Raw genomic sequence first — 25973 nt, forward strand, 5'->3', positions numbered from 1 at the left:
AATTCAGAATTCAATGTCTACACTCACGTAAATGCATACTACACGGGTGAGTTAATTGTAATTACAATACAGATGCAGAACCATGTATTTTTTATTTTATTCTGTCTTTCTTTCATTTTTAGTGCTTATTTGAAAGCAATGAAATATTTGTATAGAATAGAATGGTTATTCAAATAGTGACTAATTTTCTAAAATGAAGCTGCATCAAGACAAAAAGAGGATATGGCACTAAAAAAAAAAAAGCAAAAAAGTAACAAAAGCAAATGTAAAACCATCTGCCAGCCGAGTTTGCCAAAGTGCCAGATGCTGCCTCTAGTAGACTCTGTTCCAGTGCTTTGGCATCTGGATGGCCCTTTGTAATGAGGCAAATCTTTGACAGTTACTGACTTTTGTGGGTATATTTGTGCTTGGTTTAGCAATGATGATATTGTCAGAAGGAAGCAGAAGCCATCTCATGCAAAGTAGGTAGGTCCAAGCTTTCAAAGAAACAAAAACAAAAACAAAACAACAGGAAATATAAGTATTTATACATTATTTATAATTCACTATGGAAGAGATTTATGTAATTTTTGTCTCTTTGTAATAAGTTTTGATGAAAGCTATATGTGAGCTGCTCTTTAAAGAACTGTGTTAAATAAAATACAGATAGAGAACAGAAGTAAAGAATATTTGTTATTCTATTTATATAATTTATAGGGCAAATTATAAGGAAAAAAATGTAAGAAACAATTAAGATATTTTGCCTGTGCTGAATAAGAATAGCCATAGAAAAAAATCATAAAAATGAATAAATAGTTTCACGCAGACTAATTGTAAAAGTTAATCAAGAAAAAATATGATAAGCATATTTTTTTTTACTCTAATAAAGAGTGAAAATTTCTATGTTCTATGAGTTCCTTGCAGATCACAATTATTTTTGTGAATATATATTCTTAGAGGATATTCATACCAGGAATAAAGACCATTTTGTATATGTATTTGTGTATACATGTATATATATTTTTGTATATAAAGATACATCATAGAAGGGGAAATAGTGCTGAGATGTAATATGTTGTAATATCATCCAAATTTTTGGAGCTTGAATTTCTGCAAGCTCATGTGGAGCTCCAAATAGTTGATTATATACTTCAGAGCAACTTCAAGGAAATTTTTAAAGGGAGAATTGTGGAAATTAGTTTATTCGCTGTCAAGTCGATAATCTTAGAGGCATTATCATAAATGTGATTGCACCAATTCTTACCAATTAATGTGCTTCTGCTGAAAATCTGAGCTGAAGAACAAATAATGGAAAAGTTCTCCAGAACTGCTTGAAAATAATACTGTAACTTTAAAATTTTCCATGATTGGCCATAGAGGACCAAAGCATCTAAGTGGAAAGATGTAGAATAATATTCTTTTGTGTAGTGTTACCTCTTTTTTTAACAGCTGAAATTTCTAAAATGCACCACGCTTTGTGGAAGCCAGGCATGCAGGTGCCCATGAAGCCTGAGAAGACAGAAATTTCCCTACTGCCAGAAGGATGAAGAATCAAAGCCTAGATTGTAGCTGAAAACACTTACAAATGCTCTCTGAAAATAGCACTGCAGCCTTTCATATGCTCTTTCTATTTTCATTTTGCAAGACTTTGTATCACAAATAAAAAGAAGTTGTACTATTTCTTCTTCATGAAGAATGACTTAAGATGGACAGTCAATGTTGTGCATTAAAAAAAAAGCCAGGAACAATGTATGGGAGCAGAGGCACCTGTTATTACAACTGGATGTGAGTCTGTCTGTGTACATGTGTGAGATGTTTTTTATCTTTTTTTCACTTTTGTTGTTCATCAGGTCTTGGTTATAAACATGCAGCACAGAATGTGTTTCCCTACCAAAAAAAAACCCCAAACACACACACAAACATACAAACAAACAAACAACCTCCTAAAAACCTCTCCCCTCTTTCTTATTTGTCTTCTTTTTTGTCCTGTTTATCAACACTGAAAAGCATGTGTTTAGCTTTGTTAATCATGCTCTAAGTAGAAATGAAAGGCTTTAACTCATGCAGGAGGTGGCATATTATTATAAATAAGTTGTTACATAAGAAAATACAGAATCTGGACTAATTTTAAGGTAATCAAAGTGACTGTTAATGGAGAACTGAAGGGCTGGAGGAAATTGTAAGAATAAGAGAATCAGTGGAGGCTGTGAGGAATTTCAAATTTCACTATTTGGTGGCTGCAGATATTCAAGCAAGTGTAGGGCAGTTAAGGTGAAGGACATCTGTTATGAAATTTGTAATTAAAACATCTGCAATTTGTGTTAAGACAATTAAAGGGCAACAGTGGCTTGTCAGCTTTTAGAACAAAATTATAGCTAATTCCATCAGCTGGTCATTTAGCAGCTAACCTGGTCATTTAGCAAATAAGGATGACTTGTACTGTTCATCAGCAGGACATCATAAAACTTTAAAGAACTTTTCTTAACTATGTGTTCTCTATGTGGGTAAATACCTTCTCAAAACAGTGCATCAAGGAGTAATTCTGATACCAAAAAGACTACTAATAGTAGAAGCTAGGAGCCAAAAGACAGTACTATTACATTTCTATAGCCAAGGTTATGTTTTATGTTGGTTATATCCAGAGAATGCCTGCTTGCCCTTTCCATGGCAATAAGTCAGTTCCTTTACATTCAGCGTGTGATGTAGGGAGCAAACTGGTTAAACAGCAATTGATTGGCAAACAAGCTTTAAGTACATCTGTACAGTAGTTTAGCTTAAAAGCCCACCTTGTCCCTTTAAGGCTCAAATGTTGGCACAACAGCATTTCTCTCCTAAGTAGCTCAAAGTAAATTCACTAAGGGGTAAATTGCTTCGGTTACACTCAGTTCTGCTAATCCTTCTTCTTCACCTCCTTTGCTCTGGTTTATGTATAATCCCTTCCCTCTCAGCTCAGGTGTCTGTTTCCAACGAAGCTCATCAACATTTTTTTCAAATAAATCTATTTCTTCCAAATGCTGGCAGGGGCCCACGATAGCAGGGAGTAGGTTTGTAACTTGTTTGTCTGTTTACTTTTCTATCTTTCTGTTGCTATTCAGATGACTTATTTTCCTGGATAAGAAAACAAGCACGTACACTGCATTGAACTGCACTGCACAGCATTTAAAAATGTTCCCTCAAAAATCATGATCACAGTGCACACTCTTCCTTTTCACCCTTGCCCTCTCTTGCTGTAAGTTAACACATATGGAAATCAAAAAGTAAAGGAAGAGAAACTGAACTAATTCAATGAAGTTCAACATTTCACATGAAATTTGGAAAGCACAGCTGCTGGACTTCTACTGACATAAAGGCACCTGCTTAGGTAACAATTTGTTCCTTTAAAGGCTCTCATGCTCTTGTTAAGCATCCAAAAACATTTCAATTCTTCTCAGAGTATATGCTTTTGCAGGTTTAGTATTACCTTCTCCTCTTCAATTATTTAGTAAGTGTATAAATTAAAGTCGGTAGTTTGGACATTTTTTTTCCCTTATATATATATCTCTTACAAAAACCTCAATTTTCTCATTATCTCAGTCCTAAAACTCTGAGAAATAAATGCAGGGGTGAAAGGTCTAAAATGTTTTTGAGCCTGTTTGTGCCAAAGGGATTTCAATGATGATGTCTTAATCCCCCAAAGCAGCACCTCCAAATCTGACCTATATGGCAAAAAGTATAGCTTTACATTTTAAAAATGTTGCAAGGAATTCTCTTGACTGTCAAGACAAACACAGGTAAGCAAAAAGGGAATTATTTCCAAACACACTAAGTTAATCACTAATGAGCATACAGTAGAAGGATTAATTCTAATTGTAGAGGAAAGGTGGGTGTTGAAATCAATCATAATTACAGTAGTTAATTGGCAGGTTAAACATAGGACAGAGGTATGTTATGGGCTGCAACAACAGATATTTATTGCTTATATACAGCAAAACATTCAATTTAGTCTTTATTGTTGGAATTAATGAGTCTTAATCGATAACAATTTTAGTTCTGTAATTAACAGCAGATTATGCATAGGAATGTAAAAGGCTTCTTGATTTCAAATTTGACTGTGAAAAGTATGGGGATTTTGTACACCAGGAGAGGTGTTGGAATGAAGTTAGCATGGGGAAGGCAGACAAAGTATTTTTTCTTAAGCATTTGTTTAATTGTTGAAGTTGCACCTTTTTTTTTTTTTTAAATATCAAAATCAATTATCAAAAGTTTGTTCTAACTGTAAATATATTAAACTAAGTAAATTTCCCTTGTTGTCTCTAAAGACAACAGAAAAGATAAGACCCAAAGAAAAAATGCCACAAAAGATGCCAACAGTTTGTCTATTAAAAAAGACGAGTTAATTTCTCGGTTTAGTTTTATCTGTGTTTGTGATGAAGCAGGATCTAGTGTGCTTTCTCTAAGTGTTGCACTTTGATCCTCATGAGCCTCTTCTTTGTCACCACAGACCCGTTGGAGCCATCCTAGCACCTGGCAGAACAGGGCATCTGTGGCCAACAACTGCTCTGATTACCTCAACAGATGATTTTCTCTCCAGCAAAAGCATGTTGTGACACCATCTTCTCATTTTGCTACTCCTTTCTCATTTCTTACCACTTAGCTTATTTCCTCTGTCATTTCTTCTTTATGTGTCTTTTATCCTCAATTCTCTTATCTATCTGCAGATTTCTACCCCTTGATCTGCGCCATCTATAATCTTTCTGCTCCCTGCTTTCACAGCTTGGCCACCAATTCTTCTTTCTCATATCTGCAGAAATTATGCTCCTCTGTTATTATTTTTTTAATACCTTCATTATCAGTCTTTTCATCTTCTCAGATATCTCAAATACTTCTTAGCTAAAAATGGGACAGGTGCAGCTCATCACGAACCATTCAAACGGGATACAGTGATTGCTGAATCTGCTCTTAATAATTTGTCTTGTTCCTTATTCCCTCTTCTTTCTCCTTCTCTTTCTTTGTTCCAGTAAATATCTCTGATTTCTCAAGAAATAGGGGCAGAAATCACACTCTTAACACCTTTCTTACCTATCTAGGTTGACTAGAAGGATTTTAGTGTGTAAAGTGCCTGTCAACCAGTAACATCAGATGGAAAAAGGACATGAAATACAGATCTAGAGGAGGTTCCACTGTCTGCCTTCCTGGAGAAAACAAGTATTTTGACCTTGGTGAGTCACTTCTCATGAGTATGCATCTTCTTGGATGGACTGGTGCTGTGGCCAGTTCCTGGGTCTCTCTGAGTTGCCTCAGGCAGAGGCAGTGCCTGAAGACTAACCCTGCTGGTTTTGGCTTAAAACATTGCACTCTCCAAACAGCAGAACTTGGTTCTTGTCTGCACTCTTAATTACCTAGCTGCATCTACAGAGCTTCATTTTGTATTTCCTCAATGTTCAGATGTCATCTTCCTAGGCTTTCCTTCTTCTTGGAAGGAATAATAACCATGTAAATACTTTTTAAAAATTGAGTGATGTGATTTTCACCTGTTTTTATTTATTTTTTGAGTTTTTTGAGGGGTTTTCTTGTGTTTTTTTTCTTTTGTTTTGTGTTTCCAATTAGACATATTTAGCAATAAAATGTTGGGATTATCCCAACCAGAATTATCCATACATCACTGGGGGAAAGAAAGAAAGAAAACCTCATAGAAATATGGCACTGCTGTAATTTTAAGGGTTTGTTTTTTTCTTTTTTCGTTTTTCTTTTTTTTTTTTTCCAAATCAAGAACAGCTGTGAAAGCCCCAGTGCAGTGTGTCCTAGAAAAGCAAATTGAGCCAGAGGAACATGCTTCCAAACACAAAGCAGTGGTGTCAGGACAATAAAAACAGGTGAAAATGTGATCCTTCTGTGAGGCTGTTTTCATAAAGCAGGTGTTACAAAAACTGATTAAGCACTAGGATATAAATCTTACTTTTCACCAACTGAGTAAGAGGTTTTTTTAGTTGTGAAGGTCCTGAGATGACACCTGACATTGATTTAAAGAGACAGGTGATTATCCAAAAAGTGAAAAATAATGTGGCATTGTTCCCTGTGGCATAAACTGCAACAGCAATCAGAAAAGAGATAGAAGGCTACTGTAATAATGGAGGGAGTGCAGTGCTGACACTGGTGGAGATGAAATGAAGTTGACAGGAGTTTCATTTTGGAGTTGGCTGCACTGATGTGGCTCAGGTAGTTCTCAGTCCCCATGTCAGTTGTCAATACCACCAGTTACACCTGAGCCCCTCTCTCCCCTCCATCCTCTCCTTTGCTTCAAGCTCTAATTTACAATTAATATTTTAAATTATCCTGCTAGTGCTTGCTACATCCTATTTCAAAAAGTCAACAAATGGGCTACAAGAGCCATCATTATTTCCATGGCTTCTTTTTTTCCCCCTTAGCTTGAAAAGAATGTCTGGTTTGTTGCAGGCTACCATTCACTTTTCTGTGTTCTTGTTGTCTCTCTCTCCCTCTTTCTTCTCTTCCTCTTTGTCTTCTATTTCTCCCTCTACTTTTCAGTGCCAATGGATTATAAATTATGAACAATATTCCTGCTTCAAGGAAGCCAGCTACTGTTCATCTCCTGGGCTGGCAGGGAGAAAACTTATATTAGGAAATGAACATGAAGGAAAAAAAAAAGTGAAGAAGAAATACTGTTAGAAAAAGGGGAAGATGCAAAAATTGGCATATTAAAATCATTTCTGTCTTTGCTCTCCTCCTTACCTCTTATCTGTTACAAATATAATGTTAGGACACAACAGGAATTTTTGTAATGGATATTCATTACACTTAGAATTAACTACGGACCTTTGTGCCCATATTTTCTTAAAATAATTGCTTGATAATTCTATGAAATTTTATAAATTGTAGTAACCTCATAATTTTTCATTGCTCCAGGTATCAGTCTTTTTTTCTGACAAAAATGGCTGTTGTTTTACATTAAGGAAAATTTAAATAATTTAAATAAAAACAGATTATTATTCTTGCCTTTAGTTTGTGATCTTTGTGAATCACCATGATTGCAGATTTTTGCACAGGTCCATAGAAGGTGACGATCGCTTTAGTTTATGTTTGAGCTCTAGAGTATATGTAAAAAAAGGAATAATATTCTACATATTTTCTATGTCATTCATATAAACATGACCTGCTGTGCTAAAAAAGAAGCAGTTTTCTTATCACCCTGGCAACAAATACATGTTTTCTTGTAATTGCATTAAATGAGATGCATATTATTATTCCATCAGGTCACGGGATGTATAACTCTGTCTTAAAAAGGGAGGCCATAAACATGTGGGATTCTGAAGATACCTGCCTCAAAATTTCATGTATACAGTTTATGTTTTCCCTTTTAATTTTGAGTCATTTAGCCTGCAAATTTAATCCAGTTATACACCTCTTGCATATTCACTGCTGTCAGTCGTAAGGAGTGTTACATAAAGGCTAAAGATAATACTTTTGGCTTTCTTTAGTTCTGCACCCTTGAAATGCTTCAGATTTTCCCTTGGCATTCTTAGTGTATGTGTTACATTGAGACACTGTGCAATGAAGGGTTATTATTAGCAGATACAGCTTTTGTTGCCTTGGTTTTGGGTATTTGCTAGGAAAACTTTTTAACCAGCATTGCCAAGGAGCGGATTTGACCTGTTTCATAGTGTTCTCACCTGTTATTCACAGAATTCTCATTAGATGCCTGATATTTATATTCCTGAAACATCTTGGTGTTGCTGGAAGCATATCAATTGATAACAGAACACCTTTTAAATAAATTCAGTATTGAATAAACACCTGTTCATGAAATCTGTAGCTCTCTCTGTGCAGTGTAGTAGCAGATGCTCTTGATGAGTATGATGCAGACTGACAAGCAAGTTAGATACTAACGAACTATACTACTGATGAGTCTGGATGCTTTGGAAGATTATGTGACAAAAATACTCTGTATTTCTCTCTGAAATAAAAAAATCCTTTCTTCATGGAGGACTGAAAAATCCTTTTTAGTTTAAGTCCATCTTAAGATCTAAAGTACTATTTGATTTTTGAACCAAACTGAATCCTCCAGGGATTCTGGCTTTTCCTGTGCCTTTTATTTTCAGATGTGTACTCTTGCAGAAAAGGATTTCTGGTCAAGGGAAATGAAATTTCAGGAATGCAGATAGGAAATGGAGTTTGTGCTGATAATACTGTGCTGTCTAGATAAACTGGGAGACACTGCTTGTCTTTTGCAAAGGCTGACATGAGATGTCTAGACAGACAAGTTTGTACAAATGCCAAAAGTGAGCACAGAGTCAATCTTTCTTTCTTTTTTTTTTTCTTTTTTCCCCCTCCCTTTGGACTCAGCAGTAGCTTGAAAGGTATAGCCAGATTGAGTAAAATTATTTTTTTCTGCCAAAGAATTTGTCCTCAGTGCTTTGCTGCATTCACACAAAAACATGGGGTGTGACCACTAAGGGAGAATAGAATAGAATAGAATAGAATAGAATAGAATAGAATAGAATAGAATAGAATAGAATAGAATAGAATAGAATAGAATAGAATAGAATAGAATAGAATAGAATAATTTCAGTTGGAAGGAACACACAAGGATCATTTAGTCCAGCTGCTAGTAAGACCTCTTAGAGTAGAATCAGAAGAAATCTCAGAGCCATGTATCCCCAGCATGAATTATGCTGCCACTGGGAGACAACTCTACTTGCTCCTAGCCCAATATAGTTTCTGTGCTGTTACAGCACTGCCTCAGCTGCCTGTGATGGTAGCCACCACCCTCTGTGCTTCCAGGTTTTTGCCTTTAGTAAAAGTGAGTTAGGTCTGGTGACAAACATAGTTTGTTACTTTAGCTGTGTCTACAGCCAGTCCTGAAAGTAATTTAAATGCCCAAAATTCTACTTCTATGCATAAAGTTTAAGAATGGATTTATCTTAAGAAAGAAGATAAAGCAATGAAGTGTTGTCTTGGTGGGAGCTAATAACAACTACAAACATGAGATTCTTGGATTGAAAGTGGAGGTTCTTACGTGCATGAATAATAGCATACACATCTGTGAAATAAGAGTAAGAATAAATGCTCGTGGTTTTCAAGAGAGATTTGCACTGAGCCTATGCTTTTCAGAATATTCAGCTATTATCTGGGAAATAATATGGGAAGTTAGGTGAAAAAGTGTCCTGACATTATAAAGCATTCAAAGTGAGAGTAAGACTGCGAGAACCAATAAAAGGTCTGCCTGAGTTATCTGGGGACAAAATGGCAGAAGAAAGTCAATGTAGATGAGTGTGAAATGATGTACAGAGAGCTCCCATCCCAAAACTTAACTTCACTTGTGCAGTGATGCAGTTTAACCAGCCATTTGGGGATCTGATCTTAGAATTGTAATAAATAGTTTTTGAAATAAACCTGTCCAGTAGCAGATGGAAGCAGATAATATATTAAAAAGTATTAGGAAAAGAATAATGATAAAAACACCTCTATGTCTTATTTAAAATCACTAAAATTTATTAAACTCTGTGTCATTCTTGTACTTTTTATCTCCTGAAAAGTATTACACCTTCAAAGTGTTCAGGAAAGAGCAGTAATAATGATCAAAGGAATGAAATAGCTTCAAGTGAGTAAAGAACTACTTTCTGTCCTGTAATTATGTCCTTCCCATGGCATTTCCTATGGGCTTCTGTTGGGGGCAGAATGCTGGGCTGCAAGGACCTTTGATGTGGCCTTGTATGGCAATGCTTTGGCTCTGCTGTGTCTGTTTTGGAGGGAGGAGTATGAAACCAGGGCAAACCAGCAGAGTTAAATTTCACTGAAACACAATATTCCCCACTGCTTTCCTTTGAAGAAGCACTGCTTTCCTTTTACAAGGGAAGTGTAAAAGTGAGTAAGGCTGTAAAGGAATTCAGAATTAGCATTGCCTCATCTTGAGAAGTTCAAACACACACCTTCCATCTCTAAGGGGATTTCCTCCCTAAAAGGCTGGAATTAAAGCTATTCTCCAAATAAATATTTAATCTGGTTTTTGAGTTGCATTTGGCTATGTCTTCATTAGCAAGCAGCACAGCAGAACAGGAGCAGATCTTTAGAGTGAGTCAAAAGGAACCCAGCTCATGTGCCAGGGATGGCTCCAGGGATGAACCACACGCTAAGGGAGTCAGTGGAAGGTTTCACTAGACAGCCATAACCCTGATACAGCACTACATTCTAATATGGGTATGCTCTATGGGAATCTAGTTTTTAGCCCTGTGTGCAATCAGGCTAGATATTAAAAGGAAGCTGAAAAAACCTTGTGTTCCTTTTCTCTGATACAATAATTATCCTTATACATTTTTTTTTCAGTACAGAAAAAATTGAATGGAAGAGCAGAGCAGAATCATCTGCAAACAAGTGTCTAGGACAGTCACCAGAGGATGATAATATGGGTCTGAGTGCCTTTGGGTGGAGAACAGTGCTGCTCGGCTGAATCCATGTGAGGTATTGCACTATTTCCATCACACTCTTCTCTCAACTGCTTTACGAGCGAAGTTACAATCCTGTCTCTTCTGCCAAAAAAAGACATTTTAGGCAAAAATTACTAGGTGTTTATGAATCTTAAAGTGGTATATGAAGCCCTCTAACATTCATCCTAAAAGAGTGAAATAATGCAAGTCACTTCAGTTTCCTCTGTGTTTTTAAAAATGTAATGCCTGGTTAATCTTCTTGGTGATGCAAAACACTTTCTAAAATTACAGATGAACTCAATAGTTACACACAGCATAAGAATCCAAATTGTGAATTTCACCTTATGGTTGTAAAATAGAGCCTTTTTTGTCTTTAATAAAAAGGAAAAAAAATACCAAGGAATGAAAATAATATTCTGTTGAGGGCTTTCTGTCATATTTGACATCTTAAGATTTTCCAAACCCTTACAGTATGCTTCGGATTATTCTTTTAGTTTATCAAACAATGAAATGATTTTCCTAAAGAACATGTAAGCAGTAACTTGCTTATCTTCACTTGTATCTGGCCTACCTCATCTTGGATTTCAATGCTGACAGAAGTTGCATGTGTGGGACCAAGGGCCATTTCAGTGTCCAATAGCCAGAATGTTACCATTTGATACTTTCTTCATGGACTTGGGTTTTGTAGCAAGGTGTTAAACCTAAAACCCATTTTCAGCCCAGTGAAAAAGTAATTCCTTCTTCCGCTATTATTTTTGCAGTGCTTGTGCTGTAGACTAAAGATTCATTTGGGGTTAAATTCCTATAGACCCTATTGCCTTTAGATACTAAAAAATTCCTCTGAACAGTAACCCCTATCACATTTACAGACATAGGTGCTGTCTAAATTGTAGTAATTTCCTGATAAGGACTGTGAAAGAAAGAGCTTTCAGCTTCTTATGTTTGGGGTTATTTGGTTGTTTGGTTGGTTTGGTTTGGTGAGGGTTTTTATTTTATTTTATTTTTAACTCACAGCGATTTACAGTCTGTTTCTCATAGCACAGTTCATTAACCAGCTCCTTTAAAAAAATATTTCTCAAGAGTACTACAAATACTTTTGGCTTAGCCACTTTGTTGCCAGGAAGTAGGACGGTTAACTGCAGCCAGACAATGCCCTAAGTTCTTAACATAGCCACAGGAGTAACAAAGGTTTGTTTCACAGCAAAATATTCATTGCATTAAAAGGGGAATGACTCTGAAGTTTTCTGAAGGTTTCCCACTTTAAGCAGCCATCTATCCTGTGCTATTACTTATTTTTTATCTGCTACTAATTTTTCCCCTGGGAGAAGAAGTTGTCTGGCTGACAAAATAATGCAATCCTCAGCTTTGATTTCAGTGGAGAAATATTTCCCATTGACATGTGCATGAAACAACTCAAAGAATTTGCTTTTAATTGCTTTGTAATAACAGTTTTGAATGACCTGTAATTGAAAATACTTTTCTCTGAGGTTTCTTCTTAATTAAAAGCAGCATTAGCTTTTCCCTCACAGTATAACCACGTGAAACAAAGACAAATGCTGGAATCCGCACCTGGGACAGTGTAATTCTGGTAATGTATAAGTATGTAAGTATACTTACATGGGTATAAGTATAGACTGAGGGGCAAGAGACATGCATGCAACCCTGCAGAAAGTGATCTGGAGATTTTGTTAGGTGGTAAGTTCATTATGAGCTATGAGTGCTCCCTGGTAGCCAAAAGGGCCGCCTGTGTCTTGGGATGCTTTAAGCACAGAGCAGAGAATGGGCCAAAAGAAACAGTTGTCCTGCTAGACCACAGCATTGCTGTGGCCTCAGCTGGAGTATTCTGTACAGTTTTGGGCTCAACAATATAAGTAGAATATTAAAATATAATGTGATGATGCCAGGTGGGCAGCAATGGTGAAAGGAGTGGAGGACATGTTATGGGTAGGTGAGGATGCTGGGTTTGTTCAGTTTGGAGGGGATGGAGGGATGACCTTGTTGTTGACAATTTCCTCCTGATGGAGGCAGAGGTGGGGTGCTGATTTCTGCTGTCTGGTGTCTGGTGACATGACGGAATGGCCTAAATTTGGAGTTGGAAGTTCAGATTAGATGCTAGATAAAATTTCGTTACTGAGAGGATGTTCATACACTGCAACAAATTCCCCTGGAGAGTGGTTATGGTCCCAAGCCTGTCAGTGTTCAAGAAGCACTTGGAAAATGCTCTTGGACATATGTTTTAACTTTTATGTTACCCTTTTGAAAGTTAGAAGTCGGACATGCTTATCCTTGTGGGTTTCTTCCAGCACAGGAGATTCTGTGGTTCTGTGATCCTGGTACAAAGGTAAACCAAGCCTTTAAACCCATCAGAAGGGAATTCGGCTCTTCTCTGTATATTTTTTACACTTTTGCTTAATTATATAGTTAAAATAGATATTCATACTAAATACTGCATTCCCCCTGCTTTAAAGAATTTTGGAAAATAGTAAGTAAATATATATAAAAACATATGATAAGGAAAATGAGAATAAAGCAATACAAAATATACTTTTTCAACTTTATGTTTACCTACAATAAATACTTATGTGTATGTCACTACTTATAGCACTTTCACACAAGCCTTACTTACAGTGAAACTTATTCTAATAATTAACATAAGCTCAAAACACACTGAAGAACAAATTAATGTTATTCAGGTTTGCAATATAAAAAACCTACATGAATGTTGAGATAAATATTTTCTAATTTATAACATATTTTGCAAGTTAAATCTTACTAATTTCAACTCTGTCCTATTAAAAATGTATAATAAATAACTACTTTAAAATATGACTGTTATGAAAAAACAAATTCTATTATACATATAGGTATAGGCACAGATGTTCAATATTTGCATATATCCATTGGAAAATCTCAGATATTAAGCAGCTGAGAAACTGGACCCTTGAAGTCCCTTTAAATTAGTCTATAATAATTGAAAATGTACCCCATTAGATTAATCTAAAGCAGGTCATGCTCCATTTCAAAAACAGTTGTTTGCATAACAAAAACCAAAGAAGTATAAATCCTCAAAGTTCAGTGGATAAGACATATTAGTGGTTTATGGATAAAACTAGCCTTTACATTCCAAGTCAGCATGTGCAGTCCTTTGAAGTCAAAAACTTAAAATCTTGTAGTGTCAAAGTCAAACTGTTCACAAAGAAAAGGTACTTATGTGAAAGATTTTTAATTAGATATGAAAGGACAGAGAAGAAAGACTGAAAAGTCAATTCTTCTCAAACTTTATTGAATTTAGGCAGTTGGTACCTTTAGCTGTGTCCAGATTCTCTTTCAAGTGAATCTCCAAAGGAAAGAGGAAAAATGGCTTTATTGTGTATAATTCATGCTGGTTTGGTTCAAGCTGGATATATTTTGACTGCTATGGATTTCTTTTTATTTTCTTTAATTCTAGACTGCCTATTTTCTCCATTGTCCGTTTTCCCCTCCACACTTGCCGGATTGGACTTGGATCAGGGAAGACAAAAATCCTGCTATCTTTGTGTGTCACCTCTTTCCTCTTTCTCACTGTTGTTGACACTTTATCTTGCTTCTGAAGATGAGATATCATTGCAGTCATTGTGATTTTTCCATTCTAGACAGTCTGTTTACTCCCACTGGGTATTTTTAAAATTATGTCTTTCTTTTCACTAATGTCAGGCAGAAGAGACAATAAAGAACAATTCAAAACATGGAATGCTCAGGTCTTTACTTTCAGCTAAGAGTCTCAGGAAAAGCAGAGTTTTATCTGTTAATTTTAACATGATTTATCTTCATTGCTTATCTAGCTATTTAACTACTTTATTCACATTTAATTTAATTATGTTCTTAAGGACAGCAATCTTTAGCCACAGCAGCATTGTAGAGCTTCAGCGCTTATCCACTACAGAAGATTCACCATTTATTTTCAATAGCAGAATTTGCTTAAATAGTCATTTAAACTTGCAAACAGCAGAGAAATCTGAGTACAACAAAGAGCTTGAAATATCTTTATTATCTCAGTGACATTGCTGTAAAAGCAAGGTTTGCATTTTACCTCCCTTCTCATAGTCTTCTTTCCATATTACTTGGATGCATATTTTAAAAAACCCTTTTACAGTTAAAATTGTGACCTATTACCAATCACATATCTAGCAATATATTTTTTGAAAATAATTTCCATATATGTAATTCTAAATCAGGGGATGATTTTTTAGAATGTCTAAAAACACACCTTGACTTTGCATTGCTTGTATATATCAGATGAATATTATGGTTTGAACATACTAAAACTGAGTGTGTAATAAATGCTGTTGAACTCATGGGAGACTTATAACGTGACTTTCTGAGTATGAAGGATTTCTTTATTGATATAGAAGTACCTTGTTAGAGGCTTGAGAACTGAACTGCATTCAAGAAGAAAACTCTGGAAGAAAACTCTTATTTTTTGCTTCTTGTTACAAAGTAGTTTTTAACAGTGGATTTTTCTCCTGTTGCTTGAAGTTGTGGTAACCTTTCAGAATATAAAAGCATTTATTAATTAAAATAATAAATTGTATTTAAAATTTTGTATCTTTTGAGTTATCCCTCTCATATGAAGTTCATGCACTCTTGTAGTTAAACTCTGGGAGCTAATAAAACAAAATGAGAGTTACAATCAATATCTGTTTTCTTGCAGAAGGGGAGAAGAATGGAGAGAGTATTTAGCCTACTGGTCATCTGGAAAACATGCCATCTTAAATCTTTTTAATCCTTTTTGATTCTGAATTCCTGAGCAAACCCAAAATATTAAAAAAAAAAGGAAGGAATTTGAAGTATCTGTTGGTAAAGATGTTCTAATTAAATCATGGTTCAGGGAAAGAGTCCTGTGAAATTAAGATGATATTGTACTGTGTTTTAGAAAGAGCTAACTTTGTTTTACAGAGTCTGCTACAGAGAGCCAAACAGCACTATTCTCTAACTCTCTAACTCTGTCTTTTCAGGGAAAACAGAGTCCACACAGCTGAAGCTATTCAGCTTCCCAACAGTGGTTACAAACACGTATCATTAAGTAGAGGAGCTCCTCAGAGGGTGCTGTTGAAGTGCTGCCTCTATCTGATTTATATGTTCGTGTAGGTTTTAATGTTATATAGCAGGTAGAGTAGCACACAGTGTTTTGGTATTACTCTTGAGGCTTTTACATCTTTACTTAAGGAAAAAATGAATAGAAAACAGTAAAGAAAAATCAGTGTTTTCAGCCTATCATGACATCCCTGTTATAGTGTCCTAGCTATTTAATTTGGAATTCCGTAGATAAAGTCAATTTCTCAGGTTCAGAGTATCAGTTTCTAGGGACCATTTTAGTTGTTAATAGCTAGATAATTAGACATCTGGAAAAAAACTGAATATATTAGACATGAACTTTTTTTTTCTATATCTGTGTGGGAAAATAAAAAGAAAAACTTTCATCTGAATGACGTTCTCTGTCACAGCATTTCAGTGTGTCCTATACACACAACTGTTTGGGATGTTATCATGAAGTCTGGATGCTCTATATAAATATCACCAGTTGTTTTAGAGTATTTCTGTTTGGTGTAATTTTAGAAATCAAATTTTGAACTTTTTTTTTTTAATCTAAATATTTGTTGAATATTTCACATGTCACTCAGATGTTTAGAAAATTCTGTTTACCCTTAATTCAAAAATCTATGAGACGGAACTGTTATGATCCTGTTGGATATTAGATTTCTACTTTTCCCTTCTTCATTTATTTTTGGCTTTTGTTTTAGATTGTTGCTAGTGTTATTAGATACAGCACTAAGGTTTTTTTTACAGAACTTCATTGCCACAGAGCTGATAATTTTTTGTCTCTTTTTCTTTGGCTGGACATCTGGTGGCCATTAACAACTAAGCATTCTGATGTGTTATTCATCTGTGCTGATATTGCACAAAGGATTTTGCCACCTGTTCAATTTTTATTCACTGAATAAAATTATTATATTTAGATGGGAACCTTTTACTACTTTGAGTTGAATGTGAAGGACATAGTGCAAGAATGTAAAGTTATTTTAAAGGCAGTGCTCACAAAACATACTAAAACCCACCATTTTGAATCTCAAGAGGTTTAATTCTTCAGGGGAGGTTTGCTTGCAGTTGTTTGGAGCTGCACATGTGTTTACAGACATTGAGTACTGTGTTGAGCAAGTCTCTGTCTCAGAAAGTATGGCTGAAAATTTTCCCACTTTTTTGACACCTTGCATTTTTAGAATAGAAGGGATCCTACACTGTGCCTCTACCACTGACAATCTATGAGGTGGCACTGTTTATTTCTCACTAATCTGAGATCATGATTGCAAACACTCTGAAGATTATGAAGGAAGAATCCCACTGCCAAACTTAAGGGAAACGGGGTTGCAGAGCTGATCTCTCTTTATCACCTGTGTGCCAAATGGAACAAGAGGAGGTTTTTAAAAATATGATTCAGGCATTATTAAGGTAAATCTAGTCAGATATGTCATCATGAATATAAAGGATCCAGTGAAATTTGTTATTATATCCAAAATAATGCTGAAATATCCCAAGTAGTTGATAGACATGAATGCCTTTGAAAGCTTCCAGAGGGTGAGCATGCCCAACTAGTTTAAGGTTTCTAAATAAAGCATTAGTCACACAGGGGGTATGCTCCTTTCTGATCAACGCTAATCAAGAAAAGCTAGAAGTGGTCTAAAATGTACAAAGTAAGGTTTAAAGTACACAAAGTCTAAAGGAGATGAGATGCACACAAGTTTGTGCACAAAAACGAGCTGTCACTGCTCTGCTTATGGTTTGTGGCTATACTGAGGTGCTCAGCCTCAGAAAGACAAATGTCATGGGAGAATGTAGTCATGTCACCCTGTGTTAAGAGGGAAAAGTATTTTGCATGTTTGGAATAACATAGTTTGCATGTGATACTATTGAACAAACTTCACTTGCCAGTAAGTTTTCTACAGCTGTAAATATGTTTGTGTATGTGTGGAATAATGAGATAAATTAAGATTTCTTAGTTATTTAAAAGAAAGCAAACATCCCTGCCGCCTCCAAACTCTCAAATAATCTCAGAAGCCCAGAATTTTTTGCATTAAATTCTCATCTCAGTTAAATGTATCTTAATGAATTTACTTTGGGCTTGTCTTTAGCTTTAAGATGAGGTGTAAGGACAATATGTATCTCAGTGAAATATGTAATTTCACCTGGGTTTTGGGGTATGTTCTCCCTGCAAGTTTACAGAAATTCCTTACAAAAAAAACATTACTCTTTGTAAGGAGATGAGTGAAAGCTTTAGAGCCTGTTGCAGTTAGGAACTGTGTTACCCACTTAAATCCTTTTGTTTTCTTTTAAATAACACAGAATCATCAAAGCTGGAAGATACCTCCACAGTCATCTAGTCCAGCTGTTAACCTAACACCATCCTAATCACCCCTAAACCTATTGCTGCATATAAGTAAAATAATAATACCAAATATTTTGTGCCATCTAAAAAAAAGTAACCTTACTCTATTAAGTCACCTATGCAATAAAAATGACACTTTGAGATTAAAATGGGGCTTCAGATGCTCTAAATTTGAAAGTTTTCTTCCATGTCTGGTTATATTCTTTGCTGCTCCTATTCATAGGAAGAGTTCAAAGGGGGAGATGTTCTGGATCATCTAGTCCAAACATGTCTAACTTCAAAGCTAAATTAGGATGCTCAAGGCCATAGCCACATAATAAGTGATTCTACTGTTACATTTCTTTGATGTTTCTATGTACAAAATAGAACTCAAATTTACTAAGAATTTTGCAAAACCTGTTTGATATTTTAAAAGTATGAAGAAGGTGTGTTGGCTTCCTAAGATCTTATTTTATTTTCCCTCTGATTTCAAATTTCTACAAAATAAACAAAATATTTTTTGATTTATGAAGACAGAACCATATTGTTATGGCAGAAAAACCCCCAACAAAACAAAACAATCTTTTGACTCAGCTTTCTAAAACAAATTGTTGAGTATATAACAAAGTCCATAAGAAGTATAATTCAGCAAGGCAGCCAAAATTTGGTTAATTTTGTTAACTTGAGTTAACACCAAAGTCAGAAGTACAACAGGAATATATCTTATATCTTACAGGGTAAAACCAGTCATTTTAAATTTCTTTGAACTGGAAGACAGCTATGTTAGTACAGACCTAAAATAGTGGAGCACTTCCTAAAGAATAAAGAAGCTGCTATGAGGAATACAGGTACAAAGTTGCTGTCTCTACTAACAGAGGCATTTTATTTCTCTGAAGTGATGTTCACACAGCTCTTTATGTGCACAATTATCTTTAATGTTATTTTGCCTTACATGCAATTTCTTGATCAGCTTCTGGCACAGAACAGATTTTCAAGCTTTGTGTCTGGCATCCAAAAATCATCCATTTCCATGTTATTGCCCTGTCCTTAATAAACTCCTGTGAGTTTATTAATAGGGCTCCTTAGATGTTTTCTTCCACTTCCTGGAATCTATGCTAAATGAGATATGTATCCATTTCTGGAGGAAAAACAAAGTTTCTCTGATCTTTTTTAACCTTTGAAATTTTAAAATGCTACTTCAAAATCACATTATTACTACTTCATATAAGAATCAATAGAATTTAAATAGTTGCATTGCAAATATTGCAGACTTTGTTTGAAAGTCAGAACCACTCCCACTTTTCATTTTCTTTCATGCTATTAACAGGGAGCCGGGGTACAGCTCTATTCACTCTTTACAATTCCATGGGACAAAATATTTTAAATAGGTAGCCAGTTCTTTAAATTTCAAAGTAATTTGAAATCTAAATGTGGGTTTAGATTTAATTTTCTCAGCAATCTACAGAGAGATCTCTTTATTCCACTTGAGAATGCAGGGATCTTACAAGGTACTCAAAGCTGGATCATTGCATAAATAGCACCCAATTTTGCTCTCTGGAGCAAAACAAACTAAAACAAAAAATTTACTTCAAATAATAATTAATTACCCTTCAAATGAAATGAAGCATGAAGAGACTAAGATATCCGAGAAACATTTTTGAGATGAAGATACTAGCATATAACAGGTTTTGATATATTAAATAAAGATGGCGCTCTTAAATAAAGATGGCACAAGATATTTCTTTTAAAAAGTCATACATTAACTATGAGAACAATAGATGTGATTTTTAATATTGTATTTTAACTAGAAGGGATAATTCAGTGTGTGACACCTGAAGTTTTCTTCCCAGAAGTTGACTTTATACCACGGTAGGTACTGTAACATAAATGTGGTCATTCTGGAGATACAGTGTCCAAAATCTTCTGCCAGTAATAACTACTTTAATGGGCAACCGTGGAACACATGTGTTCTTAGGTCACAGATTGGCCCATGATTTTCTGATTATTTCTATTTAAGTATTGCATCTTCATTCATTTGAACAGTTACACTGAATGTAACCTCTGTGAACAAAATGCATCTACCTTTGGTTCACTTTTTTTTTTTCTTAAAGATAATATTAAACTTTCTAATTTTTCCTGGACTCAGAAGACTGAGTATGTTTTCTTAACTCCTCTATTTCTGCAAGGATTTAGACTCCAAACAAGGAAAAAATTAGTGTGGACTTCACTTGGAAAATTTGAACTTTAATAAAAATATGCCCTGCAGATTTCACTAGCTTTTACCTGGACTTCATCCAAGATCTTTTGAGTTCCCATGTGGTTAGTTTGGATGGTAAAAGGACAGGCCACCTGAGACTGTGCATTTCATTATAAGACAACATAGATTCAACACAGAAACAGCAGTTTCAAAATAGCTAATCTCTACTTAGATGGCTAAATACCCTACTGAAAAGTTATTTCAATGTCTTTACATTTAATAAAAAATTTAATAGCAGTTTATAGGTGGATTATAGTTGTTATACTTTGGTTACATGGCTCTGCGCCTTCAGTTTCTGGGTTGAGTGTGTCTTAAATATAAATTCATGGCTCTACCTCTTCAGAAATCAGCACTGATCTTCCTTTAAAGGTTGTTGAGACTTGTTGGTGACAGATACAAATAAATGTAGGATAATGGCACAAGTCAGAGCAATTGTAGTTTCATCCCCAGGGAGACTCACAACATCTATTATAAGCTTTCGATCCATAACCCCACTCCCAAGAACCACTGTCTCCACTGACTAACTGAAGGCTTTATATTAGCTTGTCAGCACAACTCCTCACTCCAGGACTCTCAAATCTGGTAAACACCTCCTGAAAGGGTGTAAAACTTTGAAAGTGAAGCTGAACTGTTGCGAGGTTCAGGAACAGGTTGCAGATCATTACTCATACGAAGACCAACTACCACGCTCTCATGGAATAACTCTGATTTAATCCTACTTCTGATTCCTGAAGAAACCCCTCTCTTCCTGTGCTTATTTTCACAGGTACAGTGAGGGTTTAGAAAGTAGGGGTTTAGAAAGCATTCCATGTGATTGCACCTATTTTTAGTTTAATTGTTTTTGGAACCAAAAGTGCTAGATTTTATAGCAGCTGCATTTCCTTAAATACTTCATGACTTAAACTAGCAATTTTTGGGTTCTTGTTTTCAAAAGCTGCTTATCACAGCCAGTTTTTCATCTGCTAAAGAAATCAAATTTGTTCTGCTTTCATAATGGTACATTATGAATACCACATGGTGTCTCTGGCATTTGCTATTTTGTAAATTAGTTTAGAAATACCTGTGGTGTTTCTTAGCAAAATGGTTGTCAATAAAGGAATTAGCAGTGATGACATTTAGATATTTATAGAATCCTCTGCCACTGGATAAGATTATAGTAAAAAGAAACCCCCGTGGAATAAATGCAATGTGCAGCTAATCTGTTATGTGCTAAAATGCCCCATTATTTCATAATGTATATTCTATTAGTATGTTCTGTCTTTCAAATCTGTGACTAGCTGCCAAAGCATTTCATTAGCTAAATGAACCATAATAGAGGTGCATGTGTTGGTAATAATTTATGTAGTTTGAAGTGAGACATGTTACCTTCTGAATGACCACATTTTTACGTGACTTTTCCTTATCAATTCTAATCTTTCAGCACTTTTGGTAATAGCCTGGTTACTTCCATCATGTGGGAGCATCAATTAGTGCTCCATTTCTAGTGAGGAGGGGAGGAATGAGCATGGGATTCTCTGGTAACTCTGCTTAGGACATTGAATTTCCTACCCTGGAGGCTGCACTCAGAAGCAGGTAACTCTAAATCTATGAAGCATAAAGAGGAAGTTCTCTGGCCCTCAGTAGAAGCAGGGGATAACCTGGCTTTCCAAACAATTTAAGCATAGCATGTTTTGGTCTTCCCAGATACATGAAAGTCTAGGGCTGAGCAGGAGCCAGGGACAGAAACCCAATTTAGTAGTGGCCAGACATGCAGTAGTAATCCCAGAGAAACAATCAATAGGAAAATTATCAATATTGAATAGCAAATATGACAGGACATCTGTGTAACACCAAACACTGAGATTTTGTAATACTTTACCATCTCAGTCGATGTCAATGCAAGCATTTTCCAGTTTTCTGTTGTCAGCATAAGAGGCAGTCAGTTAACTGAACTTTGCTCAGATTTGAAATATACCATTGCAGTCTACTTTCTTCATTCTTAATAAATTCTCAAGTGTTGCATTACCTTCATGAAATGTTTATATAGACAACATAAAAGTACCACCGAGTTGTTTTCTTTCCCCTCTTTACTAGTGGAAAACTCTCAGCAGTTTCAATAAATTCTTAACAGGCAGAAATTTTGGACAAAGTTTGTTATTTGCTGTTGATCATATTTCTAACTAATATAACAGGAAAGCAACTCCCAGGTTGCTATTTCTTGGTTATATGACCATTTCTAACATATTGGGGTATACATGAATTGTTTAAAGTCTGTATCTGAATTTTTCTGATACTTCCTACGGATATTTATTTTCAGTTCCTTACAACTTTGTTACAGTTTAATCAATTCAAGTAGACATTTTCAAGAAGACATCTCTAAAATATGCAGAACATTTCAAGGAATAGTTCAGACTGAAATAATTGACATTTCTGAGGAGCAGGTTAAGAAAAAAGTGTTCTTATATCCAAGTTAAATAAAAAATAGTTCACTTTTAAAATTTACATTTACATTTAAAAGTTTTTATCAACTCAAAATTAAATAGTGTTTTATTAGCAATAATGTGACTTACCCAGCTTTAGTCACATTATAAAAGATACAAAATTTATTTGTTACCCATACAGAGATCTTTTTATAACCCATCTAAATTACAAGAAAATATTATTCTGTAAGTGTTAATAGGACTGTAGAAGACCTGTATGGTATTCCCAGGCCTTTTTGTTCCTGCCTTTTCCTTCTAGTTCTTCCTCTACTGGGGAGGACAAGAGCTGAAAAGACCTGGTAAGAGTCTGTCTTTGTTAACCATTACATCTGCTGTTGGTAGCTAGTGAGCACGAAGAATAAGAAGATGGATGTGATAGGAAAGGTGATAAAGGAGTAATGGACAGATTTGGGAGTAAAATGGAGAAAAAAAATCACAAGGAAAAGAGTCAGGAAGTAAGTGAGCATAAATGGTGAAGTGTGGTATAAAACAGTACAAGGCTGAGAGCTGACCACACCTAAAGACAAGATGACTTAAGGCCTTGGGTGGGATTGTAGGAGGAGGTAAACAAATATACTGTGTGAGGGCAAAATTTTAGAACTCTAGCCACATCAGTTCTGGCAGTTCTTAAGTCAAGTCTTAATTTTGAACCCTACATTCTTTTTAACCTTTTTTTAGTTATTGCTCTTAGTGTTAGCATAAAATACAGATTCGTATTTTGCCCATTCAGAACCAGACTGAGATTTAGGTTTCTTGCTGTTCCTGTGACAATACACCCAGCTCAGTGTTTCTGTCATTTTCTAAACGAATCAGCAGGTCCTTTTTCTTCCTGTTCTGGTTTACTTATTACACAGTAAAATCCATTGACATGTACAGCCAGCCAGCAAAGGCTATTCACCTCTTAAACATAGAACTCATAGCATAGGATTTTGGTATCAAACCATTCTTGTACAGAAAGTCAAGTTACCCCAGTCACTTCTGACCAGTGGGGAAGTATTGACTCAATGTTTATCAGGTTTACTTGATGTGTCTCTAAAAAACCTGAAGCACTGTTACCCAGCTGTGGCCAGCTGGTATTTTAGAATTGAAATCTTGGCTGAGTGTTCCTATTTCAATCTGAGAAATAAGGACTAACACCTGTCATGATAAAACAATCATTAATTAAATAACATCAGGATGACATAATCTCTTAGCTACAGAGAAATACAAAAAAATCTCATAGATCAGTAAGGCTTCTGTAACTGTTTTTTCAGGGAAGAGATAGAGATAATTCACCTGTAATATTTTTACAGGAAAACAAAAAAGAATTTTGCTTGAAAAAAGCACTATACTGCAAAAACTGACATTATAGCATCTTGGCATGAAGTTTTGAAATTCCCATCAGTTTCTGGGTTCGGGGTCTATTTCCATAATGGAATAAGCAGTGTAACATGCTTAAGACATGCTGTCATTTCTATTGCAAAGAAATTAATGGAAAATGTAAATACTGCTACTTTGACTTTTATTTTTTCAGAATACAGGTCAGCAGAAAGGAACTGTTATCTGCTCAGAAGACTACATATTTAGCTGTGACGACTTTTTTTTCTGTGTAAGGTCTATATGAAGCAATCATATTCCCTATGACATTTTACTACATTTATATCTCATATAAATGCCATTGAGGTCCAAGTGAATGTCATTTAGTGGATGCAAAAATCTTTTTACTGTATCTCAGTTTTAAGAACTTCACCTTCTTCCTTTTTCTGGAACAATGCAGATTTTCCTCAAAAACTAGTGGGACTGAAGGCCCATTTCTAGCTTAATCTCCTAAAGACCAAATTCTGCTAAAATTCTGCATAAAGAACACTTTCTGATAAACACTGAATTGATCTGGTCCTGGGGGTTTTAATCCTGATAGCTCTTTTCAGTGACAGATAATTTTTTGAATCTTGTGAGTTGCTTCATATCTATGAAGCTTCTCTCTTTTCCTGCCTCGGGTCAGCACCTTGCAACATTCAGCCTTTTCCCCATCCTCTTTCTGCACCAAACCTTCACTCTTTTTCCTCATTTGCATATTTGGCCAATTCCTCTTCCAGCAGAGAATATATGAAAGCTCTAAAAAATAGTAAACTCATAAAACCCTCAAAAATTAAGCTATATTACCTTTACCCTTTTTTCTTCCTTTTCCTTTTTTTCCTTTAAAGGGCATATTACAAATCTGTTTTCCTAGATAGCTCATGACATAGCTCACATGTCTCATAACTAGTTTTTATTTGATCATCCAGGTTTTATTCTCATCTCTTCTACTGACTTCTTTGTTACCTGGGTTAGGGAGAAAATAAAAAATGAGGAGATATTTGCCATCTCCCAAATTGGCAGCATTTTAATGGGTTTTGCTCTCTGATTGACAGAAGATTAATTACAAGACTGCAGAGAAGTAAGTTACCTTCTAATTTAAGCTATCTTTTCTGATGTTGTATTAATGATGTAGCACAGTGTTCTTCCTGCCACCTGAAATATATTCTGTATCTCTATTTCTCACTTTTAAACTCCTAAAACAGTTATCATCCTATGTCTTATCTAAGCCAAAGGCTACCTATATTACTTTTTCATTTGTAGGAATTTATCACTTCCAAGTAACTTCTACTTCTGTGCTGGTTACACAGATATATATATATATATCGTTACACTATCTCTCAAAATAACATCTGAGTGCTAGTTGGAGAACACATCTTGATTCTAGTCATAGTTGTGATTTGCATATCACACATCCCCCTGTTACCTGTTGCCATCTCATCCCAGGTTATTATTAGGCTCTATCACTTTTGCTTTAGACATGGAATGGTAGGCTGAAAATGCTTGTTGCCAACTGTTGAGAAATAAAGCTATAATTTGAAACTTTGGTTTTACTAAATGAAAAAGAGCCTCAAGTAAGTTTTGATTGACTTTTTCCTATATCAGTATTGATTTCAATGTTATTATGGGCATGCTTTGGCATATTCAGTTTTCCACTGTTTTAATTGAATGGTTAATAGAAGTATTTAATGTATGCTAAAGAATGCATCATAAAAAAGCCATTACATGGTCTAACATCTGTTGATATCTAAAGATCTCATTTTTTTACTGCCTTCAGGGCAGTTCCATTTATCTCTTTCTAATTCTGATACAGACTAGAAATATTGCTTGACTGAGATCTTTATCTCCTTGCTTTTATTCTCTTAAATCTGCCTTAGGCAGTTGAGGTTCTTATCTTTAGACATACTGCAAACAAAGCAATATCAGCTCACTTTGGACACAGTTGCAACCAGTTGGGTTTATCTTATCAAGTCTACATTTTAGGTGCACTGGTCCTGGTTTCTGATACGAGCCCATGTTGCTCCAGGCTAGCCATTTCTGGAATGCACCAACTAACATGTTCCCTAGGGAACACGGCCTGATGGTTCCAGTTCCATCACTTCTTCTTAAGAGGGAATATATGAGCT

The sequence above is a fragment of the Cinclus cinclus genome, chromosome 1 (genome assembly GCF_963662255.1).
Source record: "Cinclus cinclus chromosome 1, bCinCin1.1, whole genome shotgun sequence".
Lineage (NCBI taxonomy): Eukaryota > Metazoa > Chordata > Aves > Passeriformes > Cinclidae > Cinclus > Cinclus cinclus.